Source organism: Phyllobates terribilis, unplaced genomic scaffold, assembly GCF_046119375.1.
Source record: "Phyllobates terribilis strain yellow unplaced genomic scaffold, ASM4611937v1 Scaffold_1213__1_contigs__length_355869, whole genome shotgun sequence".
NCBI classification, from domain to species: domain Eukaryota; kingdom Metazoa; phylum Chordata; class Amphibia; order Anura; family Dendrobatidae; genus Phyllobates; species Phyllobates terribilis.
In genome coordinates this window covers 33,308-49,509 of record NW_027363973.1, presented here as the reverse complement: position 1 = coordinate 49,509, position 16,202 = coordinate 33,308, and the positions used below count along the sequence as shown (strand labels likewise).

General features: G+C 43.5%; 6 non-coding genes and 1 pseudogene across 6 annotated transcripts; all 7 read right to left on the bottom strand.

Annotated features, from left to right (window-relative positions):
• Positions 1-3,327: 3,327 nt before the first annotated feature.
• LOC141243157 (U2 spliceosomal RNA) lies at positions 3,328-3,518 on the bottom strand. The gene has a single exon (XR_012307456.1). It is a non-coding gene; the product is annotated as a U2 spliceosomal RNA (small nuclear RNA).
• A 1,118-nt stretch (positions 3,519-4,636) lies between these two features.
• On the bottom strand, positions 4,637-4,827 carry LOC141243360 (U2 spliceosomal RNA). Its single transcript, XR_012307633.1, has one exon. It is a non-coding gene; the product is annotated as a U2 spliceosomal RNA (small nuclear RNA).
• Positions 4,828-5,942: 1,115 nt separating this feature from the next.
• LOC141243358 (U2 spliceosomal RNA) lies at positions 5,943-6,133 on the bottom strand. Its single transcript, XR_012307631.1, has one exon. It is a non-coding gene; the product is annotated as a U2 spliceosomal RNA (small nuclear RNA).
• A 1,115-nt stretch (positions 6,134-7,248) lies between these two features.
• Positions 7,249-7,439, bottom strand: LOC141243357 (U2 spliceosomal RNA). The gene has a single exon (XR_012307630.1). It is a non-coding gene; the product is annotated as a U2 spliceosomal RNA (small nuclear RNA).
• Positions 7,440-8,554: 1,115 nt separating this feature from the next.
• LOC141243356 (U2 spliceosomal RNA) lies at positions 8,555-8,745 on the bottom strand. Its single transcript, XR_012307629.1, has one exon. It is a non-coding gene; the product is annotated as a U2 spliceosomal RNA (small nuclear RNA).
• A 1,115-nt stretch (positions 8,746-9,860) lies between these two features.
• On the bottom strand, positions 9,861-10,051 carry LOC141243354 (U2 spliceosomal RNA). Its single transcript, XR_012307628.1, has one exon. It is a non-coding gene; the product is annotated as a U2 spliceosomal RNA (small nuclear RNA).
• A 1,115-nt stretch (positions 10,052-11,166) lies between these two features.
• LOC141243335 (U2 spliceosomal RNA) lies at positions 11,167-11,371 on the bottom strand (annotated as a pseudogene).
• Positions 11,372-16,202: the final 4,831 nt, after the last annotated feature.

Below are 16,202 nucleotides of genomic sequence, written 5' to 3'. Positions count from 1 at the left end.
TATCTTTAAGATTAAAAGCTGCTAAAATATTTCTAAGACATGAAGCTGACCCATCTTTTACATTTTTTAAATGACAATTAAAATCCCCACCTAAAACTAATGGATCTACTCCAGGTAAAAACAGCTGCAACAGTTCAAACAAATGTAATCTCAAGGCTTTTTCTGCATTTGCATACACATTAAAACACCTCACTTTCTTCCCATTTTTCTGCACATCAATTCTTAAAATCCTCCCAGGGTATATCTCTTCATAATTTACAATCTCCCAATCTTTAGAGCATAAAAACCCCACACCATCACTTTTTGACTCGTTCCCACCAGAAAAGCATAAGTTACCCTTCCATATACCCTGTAAATATTCATAGCTTATTTTTTTTGTCAAATTACATTCTTGTAGAAAGATAAAATCAATATTTTCATTATTTAAAAAATCATATAAAGCAGTTCTCTTATATAGGTCGTTAAACCCCTGAACATTCAGGGACATTGAGCGGATCATCTTCTAACATTTAGTGCAGGGCTCTTCCCTCCGCCCTCATTCTCTACTGCCGGAGAAGATGGGTCTACCTCCAGATCTGATACATCCGAAGATGACACACTCCCCAGCAGACTTGTTGCTTCTAATGCCTTTACTTTCCCACCACATGGTATTCCTTCATTATCACTTCTATCCACACTTCTTTTTAGAGATTTTTCTGTGCAGTCCATTTGTACCTGCGCGCAAGGTAAGCTCTGCGACAGGGAATTAGTAGGAGTGGACTCCACTACTTCTGGAATATCACTTTCCCCTCCACAACTACTCCCTTTACTTAGTGGAGAAATTTCTTGCAACATTTGACTCTTCTCTTCTCTCTTCTGATCTTCTTTCTTCTGTTCTTCTATCTTCTTCTTTTCATTCTTATCTTCTTTCTTCTTATCTTCTTTCTTCTGCTCTTCTCTCTTTTTCCTTTCCATCTGTTTCTTTATCTCCATGGCCCTTTTTTCTATGTCCTCTATCCTCTTCTGTTTTTCCTCTTCCTTCTTTCTCTTCCTTTCTTCCAACTTCCTTTCCTCTTCTTCTTGTGATTTTTTAACCCGTTCCTCCTTCTTCTTCTCCTTCATTGCCCGTCCCTCCTCTTCCTCTTTTCTCTTTCTTTCTGTCTCCTCCTTCTCACTCCTTTCTTTCTCCTCTTCCCCTTTTTCCTCTTCAGCAGCAATGCCTGCTTCCACATCGTCTTTAGCTTCTTGTTGCTGTTCTTCAGGCGATGTGTCCATCTCCTCTACATCCTTTTTCTTATTTTTAGGGCACTCATCCATCTGGTGAGGAGTACCCATGCAACTAAAACACTTGTTACATTCTGCATCCAGATGTCCATATTTTTTACACACACGGCAGTAGTGTGGCATCCCTGGGAAGAATAAATAACCGCGGCTATGGTTGATATAAACCTGCGGCGGAGGTCTGGACACGCCCCCCTCCTCATTCGGGTTCTTCCTAAATGATACCACATACACACGTTTCCCGTTCCACACTCCAAACTGTGTTTCCCCGCGTCTCTTAGGGATGATTTTGTCACAATACATTGATAGGTAACTTTCAACCTCAGAGTCTGTAATAAATGGACTAAACAAATGAATCGTCAGTACTTTCATTGAAAACTGAAAAGAGGGGATTACTTTCACCCCCTCCAGCTCTACCTTCTCTTTATTTACTTCATAAAGAGCGTAGGCACTTTCACACTGCGAGGCTTTATTAAGCGTAACATCATAAAGTCCTCGAGAAAAAAAAGATTGAAAGCAAAAAAGATGCTCCTTGTCGATCTTCAAGAGCTTACAAATAACATTGAAAATAAATTGAGAATCTTTCACCTGCCGGTGGTCAGGAGCAACCACGAACCTGATGGTGTCCTTCAGCGGATGCTCCTCCGAGAAATAATCATTCGGGTTGCTTGCTTGATTCTCCTTCCTTCCTCCAGGGTTTCTCCTTGTCTCCATGATTTTCCTCTTCTTTTCCAGATACCAAGGAAAATATCACACACGGATCGCAGCCTCCACGAAGTTCGTCCTCCCTCCAACACACCGTCCTCCGTAAAGAAAAGGCACTGCAGCTTTAGCACCGATTCCCAAAAGCAGCACTGGATATCTCCAAAGGCCAAGAATCGGTTCTGCCACCACAGTAACCTTCAGCCCAATGTCACAACCCACTACAGATCGTGCCAAAAGGCCGAGAAGCGATAACCAGAATTGGTTTCAAACTACGGAGCCACCCAAGGATCCTGAAAAGTCCATTTGTGGAGATGAGCTCCTGGACTCCCGTTAAGAAGACATGTTGTCAACCTCTAGATCCCTTACATGCCTGCACTTTTCGGCTTGCTGCTGCTGCAATCCACGCGTTTTAGATCTGCATAACTCCACCTCTTTAAACACAGCACCTTCACCCCCTGCTGTTCCCACCCGCCTCAACACCGTTGGAAGGGAGGAGAACCAATTAAGGCGGGGGGTGGGGTGGAACGAGCAGCTGTCTACCCTTAGCAGGAGGGCTCCTGATTACATACCTCTCCTGCTGCTGCTGCTGGCTGTCCAGCAGCAGACTGAAGGTGGCTGCTGCTGTGCACAGGTATATAAAGGCTCAGAGCCTATTATGACACGCGCAGCCAGCGTTCCATTGCCACATTCCATCTACTGCAGGCAGGATACCTGGCTGCCTGAATGTCGCTGAGAAGCTCACAGAGACCGCCATAAGCAACAGTTTAACAGAATGCCACAGACTAATCAACCAAACTTTTTGGGTTGGGTTCTCTTTTATAGTCTGCAGGCATTAAATGAAAGAAGTCAGTGTTCCAGCAGAAGGAGACAACGTTTCAGAAAAGGCATTGTAGCAAACCAAAAAAGAAATTTTAAGCGCAGCAGAGTAACCAGCGCACATACCTGTTAGCTCAGGTGAGTTTAAAAGGCTGCTGTTGATAACAAGGGCATTTGCTAAATAGATGGTGTGTGTGCAACAATATACTGAAAGGTCAATTATATTGTGCAGCTTATCTCACCACCTGTAGTTATTTAGGTGAAAGCTCCAAAATGCTTGCCTAATATGTCTGTTTATCTAAAAGGAAGTAAAAAGGGAGAGCTAGAAAGATAGCATTGCATCACATTACATGGCAATGCAATGCACAGTTGCTGAAGTTGAACCAAAATGAGCTTGTAATCTGGCTTCTGCAACTTTGAACATGAAAAATCCAATGAGGAGAAGAAAAGCAAAGCCAAAGAGTCCATCCCAAAATCCGACAAACAAGCAAAATGAACAAAAAACATTGAATTCAATTCTTTCTGATTTTAGAAACTGCATTAAAGAAGGGGTGCACTGGTCCTGGAGATACTGCAATACCAGGTCAATGCGTGGAGTGGACAGAGCAAGCTCTTTTTCCATCTCCCTGTTCTAAAAATCCATTTAATATATGGTCCCCAGATAGGGGACGTATCAGATATTAAACTGATAAGAACAGATACTACACTTGATCTTAGCCAAAAGGCCGAGAAGCGATAACCAGAATTGGTTTCAAACTACGGAGCCACCCAAGGATCCTGAAAAGTCCATTTGTGGAGATGAGCTCCTGGACTCCCGTTAAGAAGACATGTTGTCAATCTCTAGATCCCTTACATGCCTGCACTTTTCGGCTTGCTGCTGCTGCAATCCACGCGTTTTAGATCTGCATAACTCCACCTCTTTAAACACAGCACCTTCACCCCCTGCTGTTCCCACCCGCCTCAACACCGTTGGAAGGGAGGAGAACCAATTAAGGCGGGGGGTGGGGTGGAACGAGCAGCTGTCTACCCTTAGCAGGAGGGCTCCTGATTACATACCTCTCCTGCTGCTGCTGCTGCTGCTGGCTGTCCAGCAGCAGACTGAAGGTGGCTGCTGCTGTGCACAGGTATATAAAGGCTCAGAGCCTACTATGACACGCGCAGCCAGCGTTCCATTGCCACATTCCATCTACTGCAGGCAGGATACCTGGCTGGCTGAATGTCGCTGAGATGCTCACAGAGACCACCATAAGCAACAGTTTAACAGAATGCCACAGACTAATCAACCAAACTTTTTGGGTTGGGTTCTCTTTTATAGTCTGCAGGCATTAAATGAAAGAAGTCAGTGTTCCAGCAGAAGGAGACAACGTTTCAGAAAAGGCATTGTAGCAAACCAAAAAAGAAATTTTAAGCGCAGCAGAGTAACCAGCGCACATACCTGTTAGCTCAGGTGAGTTTAAAAGGCTGCTGTTGATAACAAGGGCATTTGCTAAATAGATGGTGTGTGTGCAACAATATACTGAAAGGTCAATTATATTGTGCAGCTTATCTCACCACCTGTAGTTATTTAGGTGAAAGCTCCAAAATGCTTGCCTAATATGTCTGTTTATCCAAAAGGAAGTAAAAAGGGAGAGCTAGAAAGATAGCATTGCATCACATTACATGGCAATGCAATGCACAGTTGCTGAAGTTGAACCAAAATGAGCTTGTAATCTGGCTTCTGCAACTTTGAACATGAAAAATCCAATGAGGAGAAGAAAAGCAAAGCCAAAGAGTCCATCCCAAAATCCGACAAACAAGCAAAATGAACAAAAAACATTGAATTCAATTCTTTCTGATTTTAGAAACTGCATTAAAGAAGGGGTGCACCGGTCCTGGAGATACTGCAATACCAGGTCAATGCGTGGAGTGGACAGAGCAAGCTCTTTTTCCATCTCCCTGTTCTAAAAATCCATTTAATATATGGTCCCCAGATAGGGGACGTATCAGATATTAAACTGATAAGAACAGATACTACACTTGATCTTAGCCAAAAGGCCGAGAAGCGATAACCAGAATTGGTTTCAAACTACGGAGCCACCCAAGGATCCTGAAAAGTCCATTTGTGGAGATGAGCTCCTGGACTCCCGTTAAGAAGACATGTTGTCAACCTCTAGATCCCTTACATGCCTGCACTTTTCGGCTTGCTGCTGCTGCAATCCACGCGTTTTAGATCTGCATAACTCCACCTCTTTAAACACAGCACCTTCACCCCCTGCTGTTCCCACCCGCCTCAACACCGTTGGAAGGGAGGAGAACCAATTAAGGCGGGGGGTGGGGTGGAACGAGCAGCTGTCTACCCTTAGCAGGAGGGCTCCTGATTACATACCTCTCCTGCTGCTGCTGCTGCTGGCTGTCCAGCAGCAGACTGAAGGTGGCTGCTGCTGTGCACAGGTATATAAAGGCTCAGAGCCTATTATGACACGCGCAGCCAGCGTTCCATTGCCACATTCCATCTACTGCAGGCAGGATACCTGGCTGGCTGAATGTCGCTGAGAAGCTCACAGAGACCGCCATAAGCAACAGTTTAACAGAATGCCACAGACTAATCAACCAAACTTTTTGGGTTGGGTTCTCTTTTATAGTCTGCAGGCATTAAATGAAAGAAGTCAGTGTTCCAGCAGAAGGAGACAACGTTTCAGAAAAGGCATTGTAGCAAACCAAAAAAGAAATTTTAAGCGCAGCAGAGTAACCAGCGCACATACCTGTTAGCTCAGGTGAGTTTAAAAGGCTGCTGTTGATAACAAGGGCATTTGCTAAATAGATGGTGTGTGTGCAACAATATACTGAAAGGTCAATTATATTGTGCAGCTTATCTCACCACCTGTAGTTATTTAGGTGAAAGCTCCAAAATGCTTGCCTAATATGTCTGTTTATCCAAAAGGAAGTAAAAAGGGAGAGCTAGAAAGATAGCATTGCATCACATTACATGGCAATGCAATACACAGTTGCTGAAGTTGAACCAAAATGAGCTTGTAATCTGGCTTCTGCAACTTTGAACATGAAAAATCCAATGAGGAGAAGAAAAGCAAAGCCAAAGAGTCCATCCCAAAATCCGACAAACAAGCAAAATGAACAAAAAACATTGAATTCAATTCTTTCTGATTTTAGAAACTGCATTAAAGAAGGGGTGCACCGGTCCTGGAGATACTGCAATACCAGGTCAATGCGTGGAGTGGACAGAGCAAGCTCTTTTTCCATCTCCCTGTTCTAAAAATCCATTTAATATATGGTCCCCAGATAGGGGACGTATCAGATATTAAACTGATAAGAACAGATACTACACTTGATCTTAGCCAAAAGGCCGAGAAGCGATAACCAGAATTGGTTTCAAACTACGGAGCCACCCAAGGATCCTGAAAAGTCCATTTGTGGAGATGAGCTCCTGGACTCCCGTTAAGAAGACATGTTGTCAACCTCTAGATCCCTTACATGCCTGCACTTTTCGGCTTGCTGCTGCTGCAATCCACGCGTTTTAGATCTGCATAACTCCACCTCTTTAAACACAGCACCTTCACCCCCTGCTGTTCCCACCCGCCTCAACACCGTTGGAAGGGAGGAGAACCAATTAAGGCGGGGGGTGGGGTGGAACGAGCAGCTGTCTACCCTTAGCAGGAGGGCTCCTGATTACATACCTCTCCTGCTGCTGCTGCTGCTGGCTGTCCAGCAGCAGACTGAAGGTGGCTGCTGCTGTGCACAGGTATATAAAGGCTCAGAGCCTATTATGACACGCGCAGCCAGCGTTCCATTGCCACATTCCATCTACTGCAGGCAGGATACCTGGCTGGCTGAATGTCGCTGAGAAGCTCACAGAGACCGCCATAAGCAACAGTTTAACAGAATGCCACAGACTAATCAACCAAACTTTTTGGGTTGGGTTCTCTTTTATAGTCTGCAGGCATTAAATGAAAGAAGTCAGTGTTCCAGCAGAAGGAGACAACGTTTCAGAAAAGGCATTGTAGCAAACCAAAAAAGAAATTTTAAGCGCAGCAGAGTAACCAGCGCACATACCTGTTAGCTCAGGTGAGTTTAAAAGGCTGCTGTTGATAACAAGGGCATTTGCTAAATAGATGGTGTGTGTGCAACAATATACTGAAAGGTCAATTATATTGTGCAGCTTATCTCACCACCTGTAGTTATTTAGGTAAAAGCTCCAAAATGCTTGCCTAATATGTCTGTTTATCCAAAAGGAAGTAAAAAGGGAGAGCTAGAAAGATAGCATTGCATCACATTACATGGCAATGCAATGCACAGTTGCTGAAGTTGAACCAAAATGAGCTTGTAATCTGGCTTCTGCAACTTTGAACATGAAAAATCCAATGAGGAGAAGAAAAGCAAAGCCAAAGAGTCCATCCCAAAATCCGACAAACAAGCAAAATGAACAAAAAACATTGAATTCAATTCTTTCTGATTTTAGAAACTGCATTAAAGAAGGGGTGCACCGGTCCTGGAGATACTGCAATACCAGGTCAATGCGTGGAGTGGACAGAGCAAGCTCTTTTTCCATCTCCCTGTTCTAAAAATCCATTTAATATATGGTCCCCAGATAGGGGACGTATCAGATATTAAACTGATAAGAACAGATACTACACTTGATCTTAGCCAAAAGGCCGAGAAGCGATAACCAGAATTGGTTTCAAACTACGGAGCCACCCAAGGATCCTGAAAAGTCCATTTGTGGAGATGAGCTCCTGGACTCCCGTTAAGAAGACATGTTGTCAACCTCTAGATCCCTTACATGCCTGCACTTTTCGGCTTGCTGCTGCTGCAATCCACGCGTTTTAGATCTGCATAACTCCACCTCTTTAAACACAGCACCTTCACCCCCTGCTGTTCCCACCCGCCTCAACACCGTTGGAAGGGAGGAGAACCAATTAAGGCGGGGGGTGGGGTGGAACGAGCAGCTGTCTACCCTTAGCAGGAGGGCTCCTGATTACATACCTCTCCTGCTGCTGCTGCTGCTGGCTGTCCAGCAGCAGACTGAAGTTGGCTGCTGCTGTGCACAGGTATATAAAGGCTCAGAGCCTATTATGACACGCGCAGCCAGCGTTCCATTGCCACATTCCATCTACTGCAGGCAGGATACCTGGCTGGCTGAATGTCGCTGAGAAGCTCACAGAGACCGCCATAAGCAACAGTTTAACAGAATGCCACAGACTAATCAACCAAACTTTTTGGGTTGGGTTCTCTTTTATAGTCTGCAGGCATTAAATGAAAGAAGTCAGTGTTCCAGCAGAAGGAGACAACGTTTCAGAAAAGGCATTGTAGCAAACCAAAAAAGAAATTTTAAGCGCAGCAGAGTAACCAGCGCACATACCTGTTAGCTCAGGTGAGTTTAAAAGGCTGCTGTTGATAACAAGGGCATTTGCTAAATAGATGGTGTGTGTGCAACAATATACTGAAAGGTCAATTATATTGTGCAGCTTATCTCACCACCTGTAGTTATTTAGGTGAAAGCTCCAAAATGCTTGCCTACTATGTCTGTTTATCCAAAAGGAAGTAAAAAGGGAGAGCTAGAAAGATAGCATTGCATCACATTACATGGCAATGCAATGCACAGTTGCTGAAGTTGAACCAAAATGAGCTTGTAATCTGGCTTCTGCAACTTTGAACATGAAAAATCCAATGAGGAGAAGAAAAGCAAAGCCAAAGAGTCCATCCCAAAATCCGACAAACAAGCAAAATGAACAAAAAACATTGAATTCAATTCTTTCTGATTTTAGAAACTGCATTAAAGAAGGGGTGCACCGGTCCTGGAGATACTGCAATACCAGGTCAATGCGTGGAGTGGACAGAGCAAGCTCTTTTTCCATCTCCCTGTTCTAAAAATCCATTTAATATATGGTCCCCAGATAGGGGACGTATCAGATATTAAACTGATAAGAACAGATACTACACTTGATCTTAGCCAAAAGGCCGAGAAGCGATAACCAGAATTGGTTTCAAACTACGGAGCCACCCAAGGATCCTGAAAAGTCCATTTGTGGAGATGAGCTCCTGGACTCCCGTTAAGAAGACATGTTGTCAACCTCTAGATCCCTTACATGCCTGCACTTTTCGGCTTGCTGCTGCTGCAATCCACGCGTTTTAGATCTGCATAACTCCACCTCTTTAAACACAGCACCTTCACCCCCTGCTGTTCCCACCCGCCTCAACACCGTTGGAAGGGAGGAGAACCAATTAAGGCGGGGGGTGGGGTGGAACGAGCAGCTGTCTACCCTTAGCAGGAGGGCTCCTGATTACATACCTCTCCTGCTGCTGCTGCTGCTGGCTGTCCAGCAGCAGACTGAAGGTGGCTGCTGCTGTGCACAGGTATATAAAGGCTCAGAGCCTATTATGACATGCGCAGCCAGCGTTCCATTGCCACATTCCATCTACTGCAGGCAGGATACCTGGCTGGCTGAATGTCGCTGAGAAGCTCACAGAGACCGCCATAAGCAACAGTTTAACAGAATGCCACAGACTAATCAACCAAACTTTTTGGGTTGGGTTCTCTTTTATAGTCTGCAGGCATTAAATGAAAGAAGTCAGTGTTCCAGCAGAAGGAGACAACGTTTCAGAAAAGGCATTGTAGCAAACCAAAAAAGAAATTTTAAGCGCAGCAGAGTAACCAGCGCACATACCTGTTAGCTCAGGTGAGTTTAAAAGGCTGCTGTTGATAACAAGGGCATTTGCTAAATAGATGGTGTGTGTGCAACAATATACTGAAAGGTCAATTATATTGTGCAGCTTATCTCACCACCTGTAGTTATTTAGGTGAAAGCTCCAAAATGCTTGCCTAATATGTCTGTTTATCCAAAAGGAAGTAAAAAGGGAGAGCTAGAAAGATAGCATTGCATCACATTACATGGCAATGCAATGCACAGTTGCTGAAGTTGAACCAAAATGAGCTTGTAATCTGGCTTCTGCAACTTTGAACATGAAAAATCCAATGAGGAGAAGAAAAGCAAAGCCAAAGAGTCCATCCCAAAATCCGACAAACAAGCAAAATGAACAAAAAACATTGAATTCAATTCTTTCTGATTTTAGAAACTGCATTAAAGAAGGGGTGCACCGGTCCTGGAGATACTGCAATACCAGGTCAATGCGTGGAGTGGACAGAGCAAGCTCTTTTTCCATCTCCCTGTTCTAAAAATCCATTTAATATATGGTCCCCAGATAGGGGACGTATCAGATATTAAACTGATAAGAACAGATACTACACTTGATCTTAGCCAAAAGGCCGAGAAGCGATAACCAGAATTGGTTTCAAACTACGGAGCCACCCAAGGATCCTGAAAAGTCCATTTGTGGAGATGAGCTCCTGGACTCCCGTTAAGAAGACATGTTGTCAACCTCTAGATCCCTTACATGCCTGCACTTTTCGGCTTGCTGCTGCTGCAATCCACGCGTTTTAGATCTGCATAACTCCACCTCTTTAAACACAGCACCTTCACCCCCTGCTGTTCCCACCCGCCTCAACACCGTTGGAAGGGAGGAGAACCAATTAAGGCGGGGGGTGGGGTGGAACGAGCAGCTGTCTACCCTTAGCAGGAGGGCTCCTGATTACATACCTCTCCTGCTGCTGCTGCTGCTGGCTGTCCAGCAGCAGACTGAAGGTGGCTGCTGCTGTGCACAGGTATATAAAGGCTCAGAGCCTATTATGACACGCGCAGCCAGCGTTCCATTGCCACATTCCATCTACTGCAGGCAGGATACCTGGCTGGCTGAATGTCGCTGAGAAGCTCACAGAGACCGCCATAAGCAACAGTTTAACAGAATGCCACAGACTAATCAACCAAACTTTTTGGGTTGGGTTCTCTTTTATAGTCTGCAGGCATTAAATGAAAGAAGTCAGTGTTCCAGCAGAAGGAGACAACGTTTCAGAAAAGGCATTGTAGCAAACCAAAAAAGAAATTTTAAGCGCAGCAGAGTAACCAGCGCACATACCTGTTAGCTCAGGTGAGTTTAAAAGGCTGCTGTTGATAACAAGGGCATTTGCTAAATAGATGGTGTGTGTGCAACAATATACTGAAAGGTCAATTATATTGTGCAGCTTATCTCACCACCTGTAGTTATTTAGGTGAAAGCTCCAAAATGCTTGCCTAATATGTCTGTTTATCCAAAAGGAAGTAAAAAGGGAGAGCTAGAAAGATAGCATTGCATCACATTACATGGCAATGCAATGCACAGTTGCTGAAGTTGAACCAAAATGAGCTTGTAATCTGGTTTCTGCAACTTTGAACATGAAAAATCCAATGAGGAGAAGAAAAGCAAAGCCAAAGAGTCCATCCCAAAATCCGACAAACAAGCAAAATGAACAAAAAACATTGAATTCAATTCTTTCTGATTTTAGAAACTGCATTAAAGAAGGGGTGCACCGGTCCTGGAGATACTGCAATACCAGGTCAATGCGTGGAGTGGACAGAGCAAGCTCTTTTTCCATCTCCCTGTTCTAAAAATCCATTTAATATATGGTCCCCAGATAGGGGACGTATCAGATATTAAACTGATAAGAACAGATTTTTTTTTTTTTTTTTTAAACCCTTCAGTTTAGTTTTTTAGCAAACAGTATGAATTTCTCCAAAATTTGCTACTTAAAACTTCTCATCATCATGGTTCTATTTATTTAGCAGTAGTATAAGACGAAATATAATCACAAGGGAACATCCTTTACGTAACACAAATGCAGAAACTTCAAGGAATCACAAAGAAAAAAATCACTGGTATTTGATAAGGTAATGCCACTTTTTAAATTTCCAAATCCCTTCGGCATCTGTGCCACCACCGCCTCTGCTGTCCAACTTATATATCAGGTATAGTCTTGAAAGAATAAGTCTAACACATTCATTCACTGATAAAGATTTCCTTTTGAAAAGTCCAAGGTTCCTTGCATCCCACAAACTCTCCATCACACAAGCCATTATCAACCATAAAATTCTATCTTTAGACCGACTACACGCACCAATTCCAAACATCGCCACACGCCAATCCACAAAATTCACGCCTGCTAAACCCTTACACAATCCACCTACACACTTCCACACACTGTACGCGTACTCACAATCCCACATAACATGCCTGACAGTCTCACAACCACCACATCCCACTCTCGGACACACATCTGTTCTTATCAACTCTCTTTTCTTCTGCACTTCTCTCACAGGTAAAATATTATGTAAAGTCATCCACACAACATCCTTCTGTTTGTTTGACATCCCATACGTATCTAACTTCTTCCATGCATCTGAAACCTCATTCCCTCTCAGCCCAACAATATTACACTCTACCTCATTTGCACTCATTCTTTTCACCACATTCTTGGTCATTCTAAAATCATTCATTCCCACACTCAACAAATCATGCTTTCTCACAAATTTCTCAATCACCTCATACCAAACAGGACACTTAAAGGCCACAGGCACACTCGCATCTCTCTTCCTCCAGCATAACCCATACAACATCCATCCAGCAGAATAATTAGCCATAAAAGCACCTTTATTGCCTTTACCCAGCAAAATAACCACAGTCTTAATATAATTAAGGCCTAAAAAAACTTCAATATTGGGAAAGGCCAGCCCACCATGCTGACAAGCCTTAAAAAGGCTCTCCCGCTTCAACTTCTCCATCTTACTACACCACAGGAATGTGAATACCAACTTCTCTATTCTCTTAATTTTCCTGTAAGGAGAAGGAAAAACAGTCGCCACATAAAGCAGGATAGGGAGAATCACTGCTTTGATAATTAACACCTTACCACGCAGAGTCAATTTTCTCATTCGCCAAAAATTCAATTTACGTTCAACCCGCATACCACACTCTTCCCAACTTTCATTCCCTTTTAAGTCATCATTAAATAATACGCCCAAAATCTTGATTGCACCCTCTTCACACTTTACACCATCCATACGAATACTACTATCTCCAAAACATTTAAAACTACATTTATTCCAATTTACCCTAAAACCAGACGCACCAACAAAAAAATCCAAAAGCAATTTAATTCTACTCAAAGAAGCCATACTTTCACTCACAACCACAACATCATCCATATAACCTAACACTTTCACATGCTTACCACCACTACCAGGCACCAACAAACCTCTCATCATTTTATCCCGTCTAATCAAACATAACAATGGTTCTATTACACATACAAATAAGACGGGGGACATAGGACACCCCTGCCTTACTCCTGACCTAATCTTCACTTTGTCACACAGCCACCCATTAACCAAGAACTCACTTGACACACAATCATACAATGATTTTACACAATTCACAAATTCTCTAGGAAACCCCATTCTTTCCAGTACTTTAAACAAAAACACATGCGAAACCCTGTCAAACGCCTTCTCAAAATCAATAGCTAAAGTCATACATTTCTGCTTTCTATCCTTGCAATCCCCAATCATATCTCTCAACAATAACAAGTTATCACTCATACTTCTTCCAGGCACTGCACATACTTGGTCCTCCTCCACAACACTACCAATCACTTCACGCATACGATTTGCCAGTAACTTACTGTAGACCTTATAATCCGAATTCAGCAGTGTTATTGGTCTCCAGTTTTCCAAACGTTTCCTCTCACCCTTTTTATACACAAGCACAACCACTCCTTCTTTCATTGATTCACACAACCTACCATTCACCCACATATACTTACATACCTCAGTCAAATCTGTTCCCAAAACTTCCCATGCTTTCACATACAACTCTACAGGTATACCATCTTTCCCAGGAGTCTTACTCTTTTTAGCACTCCACACCACATTCTTCACTTCATCCAGAACTACATCCTCACACAATAGATCACGCTCCTCAGAATCAAGTTTTTTCTCCACACCATTCAGAACATATGACACAAGCCCAGAGTCAATCCATTTCTCATCATACAACTTGCTATAAAACCTATTCACTTCTTTCAGCACATCCTCACCCATACAGTTGGTTCCACTTTCATTCACAACTTCATTCATATCAGTCTTCCTACCATTCATTTTTTTAAAAAAGAACCTCGTACACTTCTCATTTTTCTCCAGGTGCTCAATTTTAGTACGATATATAATTTCCTTTCCTTTCTCATCCAACACACGCTTCAATTCATTCTTAGCCTCAGTAAGTTGATCAGACATCTCCAAACCACTTGCAACACACTTTCTCAACCAGTCAATCCGTCTATTAAGGTCATTAAACCTATTCCTATATCTGGCAGCTTTTCTATAGCCCCACTTTTTGAAGAAAGTTTTAAATTGCACTTTCACCCAGTCCCACCAGTCAAGAACACACACAAAATCCTTCTTACGCATTCTCCATCTTTCATACTTTACATTAAACTCATTCATCACCTCATCATCCTCTAACAGCCTTGCATTCAACTTCCATACCCCACCGCCATACACTTGGTCACCATTCGCACAAAACACGCCTCTCAAACATTCATGGTCCGAAAAAGGTACCTTTTGTTGAGAAAAATCCAAACATACCATATTTTTAGAAAATAACATTAAATCAATTCTGGAATGAATCTCACCACGGTCAGCATGGTATGTCGGCGGTGGTGGCATGCCAAGAACAACAACTGCTGCATCTAAAAAGGAAAAATCACAAATTAAATGGGACAATTTCTTTCCTGTTATGTCACACTTTCCTTCTGTGACACAATTAACGTCCCCAACAAAAATAGTGGGAGATTTCCCTGGAAGAAAAAAACTTAATTTTTCAAGAAGAGCAAGCCGCTCTTCCTTCCCTGTAGGGCAATATAAATTAATAATTCTGACCCGCCACCCTCTATAACTCAAAAATGCAATTAAACATCGGCCCACCTCCACCACAATATAACTATCAATAGAGATTTCTTTATTCCCAACTAATATCCCCACCCCATCATTTTTATTATGATTAGACCCTGACCAGATATGCTGTCCGTAAGGCCAGTCTTTGTCACAAGGAGCATCCTGAATCCCACACTCCTGAAGGCAAAAAACATCAGCACCTAAATGTTTCAGGTAGTCCAGAACAGTTGTTCTTCTGATTTTAGATCTGATCTGCCTTACATTTAGGGACACTACATCCCAACCAGATTGGCAAGACATTAATTAATGAAAAGAAATACATGACTCAATGTTGATCACACCATACTCATCCATTATCATCAGACTGGGAAAGCACCCCAAAGGTGTTGATGCTCTCAGGGATGCCAAGGTAAGGAGCATCAGGGGAGAAGACATCCTGCGGGTAAATGCGGTCACTTGCAGGACTGTCGCACCCTCCGCTGGCAGGTGAGTACTCTCGTCTGGGTTTTTTATTGGCCAGTTCAGGAGTATCATCATCATCAAAAGACCTCCCAGAAGTAAAGTCTCCTTGGCCACCATCCCTGGCCACCTCTTCGTCTGTAGCACCCCAGGACAATGCAGGGGTTCGAGCTAGAGACACATCCATGTCACCCTCACCACATATTTCGGACTGATGAGGGAGGTCCACATCCAACTCGGAGATCTCCATACCTGGCCCAGCAGGGGCCGGAGGGTCCAACAGGTTCTGGGCCTCACCCACCAGATCTTCAACCTCAGGGGGCTCCGTCTCAGCATTGATCTCTGCAGTAGTCACCTGTGGGGTAACAGCAGGGACAGTAGGCTTACCTTTGGTCACTTCGGAGAAGGACCTAGGCTTGACTTTAGCCTTACAATCCCGAATCACATGTCCTTCCTCCCCGCAGGCATCACATACCACCGGGTTGGAACAATCCTTCGCCAGATGACCGTACTTGTTGCACTTTCTACAGTTTGGCAATTGCTTGCAGAAATCCTGGATATGCCCGAACATGTTGCATCTCCTGCAGAACAATGGCGCCTCGGGAAAAAACAGATATCCAGAGTCTCTTCCAATTGTAAAGTTCAGGGGAGGATAGTGAATACCTCCAGGACCATGAGGGTCTATCCCAAACCTCACAAAGTATTTATACTTCCCAGTCCACAGCCCTTCTCCATTTAAGATTTTATGGGAGAATTGCACAAAAATGCAGTGTCTTCTCAGGAATGCAGTGATATCATCCCGGGAGATAAAGGGGTTGTGCATGAATATTACCACCGGGATATCCCCCTTAGAGTAGAGTACAGTGAAGATAAGTCCATCCAGCTGAGGGTGCTCTGAAAGGACTTGAAGAGTTTTGAAAAGGTTTTGGCAAGCCGCCATAGAAGAAAGCACCAAGACGTACCTATGCTCCCTTCTGAACTCCTGCAAACAGATGATCTCCGACTTCTGGATCTTCAGGATTTCATAGAAAATGGCGTTGACCAGGTATGACAACGAGAAATGGTCCTTCTTCTCCTCAGAGACGTCGATACGGAAAGCATTCTTGACCCGGGGATCCCCGGTCCCAGCAAAACGAAGCTTGACACCCA